The 2,580-nt window shown below is 54.1% G+C and overlaps 1 protein-coding gene across 3 annotated transcripts in view; it reads left to right on the forward strand.

Annotated features, from left to right (window-relative positions):
- The window catches only part of RAD54L2 (RAD54 like 2), a 54,163-nt gene extending 54,083 nt beyond the window's left edge, over nt 1-80 (forward strand). For all 3 annotated transcript variants that reach the window (XM_025044839.1, XM_025044840.1, XM_025044841.1), the window contains one exon: nt 1-80. This exon is cut by the window's left edge and continues 1,096 nt beyond it. The gene's annotated coding sequence lies outside the window, so the exon portion shown is untranslated.
- Nucleotides 81-2,580: the final 2,500 nt, after the last annotated feature.

Consider the following 2,580-nt stretch of genomic DNA (forward strand, 5'->3'; position numbering starts at 1 on the left):
GAGGCAGGAGAAAGAGGAGAGGACAGAGGAGGGTGGTGTACCATAGCCGTAGGGCTCTGACAATTTGACGGAAGAGGCAACAAAAAATCCAGCAGAGCAGCAATAGCGGGAAATCAGGGACCCAAACCAGGAACGGAGGGCAGGGCCGCCTGCCTCCTCCTGCCTGCCTTGCGTGTGCCGTCTGCTCGCTTGCTCGCCCACCTGAGTGTGGAAGCTCACATCCCATTTCTGTCTTTGGGAACATTCTCTCCCAAGAGAGCTGCCTTACCGGGCGACTTAGCTGGGCCTGGAGAGGGGAGGGGAGGGAGGGTGGGAGGAAGAGGAACGGAGGGGGGCCAGGGAGAGCAGACTGAGATTCCATGTGGAGCGGAGTCTTTAGGGGGCGGGGAAGAAGCAGACCAGGTATGTGTGTCTGTGCGTGCGCGTGTGTCTGTGTATGTACGTACATGTGTGTAACAGGTGAAGGTGGGAGGGAAGGGAGGGAGGGAGGGGCAGACCAAGGGGGAAACTAAGAAATAAGTTTATCTTTTTAAAAATGGAAATCAGAGCGCAGTGGTTCATGGCGAGCATTAGCGTGAGCATCAGGCGAGCCGGGAGAAGAGCCGTGGGGACCACAGGTTTCCTCCCAGCTGGGTGAGGAGAAGGCCCAGGCCACCCAAGTCCCTGGCTTTCAGAGCCACGGTTGTCAGAATTGGGGAGAAATTAGGAGAGAAAATGGGCATTAGCAACCTGTCTCTTTCCCCAGGGGCTGTCTCTAAGCGGCCTCCCTTTCCGGGGCGTGAGATTGTGCGTGTGCAGGAGGCTGGGTGGAGAAGCACTGCGCGGCGTGAGTGACAGGTCATGGAGTCGTGGCCAGAAGAGACGTGCTTCACGAGGATGGCGCTGAGCCCCCCCCGCCTGTCCTGGTGGCCTTTCTTGTCCTTCCTGTCCCCATTAGAGAGCTCCATGTTAATTTATTTCTTATGGGCAATTATTTATTATTTGGACTTTTCATGTGTCTTTTTTTTTTTTTTTTGGCGGCACGGTGGGTGGGCAGACTTAGGGGTCGGGAGGAGGGTAGGAGATGGGAAGGGCAATGTTAAGGTATCCCAGACCCCGTTGCTGCTGGCGAGCAAGTCCCAGGTGGGCGGTGACTTGACCAAGGAAGGAGAGCCAGGTGTGACCGAGGTTTGCACCAAACAACTACGTTTTCAGGAAATGGCCTTTCGGGAAGATCAGGGACTCCTGTGGCTGAGAGTTAGTGGAGGGGGAGACTCATCCACAGATTTTGAAACTTGGGATCATGGAGTTTGCTATTGGGAAGTAAGTGACCCCAAATTTGGAGCCGTACGCCCCTCTGATGACCTTCAAGGCCAGTTCTCTGTGCTGAGTCGTGAAGCCGAGTATAAGTGGCTTCTGGGTTGAGGGAACAGACTATGGATTTCCAATTGGGAAGTGTCTTGCTTGCCCAGACCATCAGATGATCCGAGAGGCCTGGTGTCTGCTACCTCCATCCTCTTCGAAGGAGCGTGGAGGAGCTGTTCCTCTGTAGGAGCGTTAAGTCTGGCTTTTGTCTTAAAAGAACGCATCAGTCATTCTGAGTCTCTCTTGTTGCCAGTGCCAAGGGAGGGGGCAGCTAGTCTTTAAGCATAAACACTGGCCGTCTTCCTCTTGGCTTTTCCCCTTGGCTGCTGAGACTTTGCTACGCGTTTCTTCATGAAGAGCACACCTTGTCTGGCTCTAGAGCTTTACCGCCACCCCGTGGTTGGGCACCTGCCTCTCCCCGGCCCTGGAGGCAGCTGAATCAGGTCCCTCCTAGTAGTAGCTGCTCCTGCAACTCTTCCTACCAGCCCATTTCCATTGTTGGAGGGCCTTACACACTCTGGGGTATTGTCCCCAGAGAAGAGACAAAGAGATGGCTGATGGGTGTGTGTGTGTGTGTGTGTGCGCGTGTGTGTGCGTGCGTGCATGCATGCATGCATGCATGCATGCATGTGTGCGCTCTGTCCAGTTACACCAAGAGTGGCACTCGAGGCGCTTTTTTTCCTCTGTTTTCATAAGCACGCTATCAGACACGGAACTCTTCTACTCATAGAAGCCTTAGATTACAATTTAGCTATGCAAATTACTTTAATAATTTAAAAACAGTTCCAAACAGTGCTTTCTCCTTCAGCTGCATCCCCGGATGGATGGTGAAGGGACCCAGTCGGAGTGGGTTTTCCGGCTGAGGCCGGTAGGTGTAGGAGTGAGCTGGCCTGGATCTTCAGTTTGCAGAACGCACTCACAACCCGGGCTACAGCCGATGCCTCCAAGGCCCGGAGCACTGGGATCCCAGTGTTGGTTGGGGAAGGTGGGATGTTTCTGTGTTCACCTCTAGAAAATCACAGCAGCAGCCTCTGAGAATCCAGAAACTGTCCCAGCAGGGAATTGAAACCAGTCACTGGAGGGATGAGCTTTTGAAGGTACCAGGAAGTGAGTGTGTGTTCTGAGGGGCAGTGCATGCCTGCTCTCTACCCAGTGCTTCAACTTGGGAGAGGCCATAGTTTTGGGAGGCCCACCTGGCTAGAGAAGGCTTTCGTTGATGTGTGCAGCTGACGTCGT

This window comes from Pteropus alecto, unplaced genomic scaffold (assembly GCF_000325575.1).
Source record: "Pteropus alecto unplaced genomic scaffold, ASM32557v1 scaffold53, whole genome shotgun sequence".
Lineage (NCBI taxonomy): Eukaryota > Metazoa > Chordata > Mammalia > Chiroptera > Pteropodidae > Pteropus > Pteropus alecto.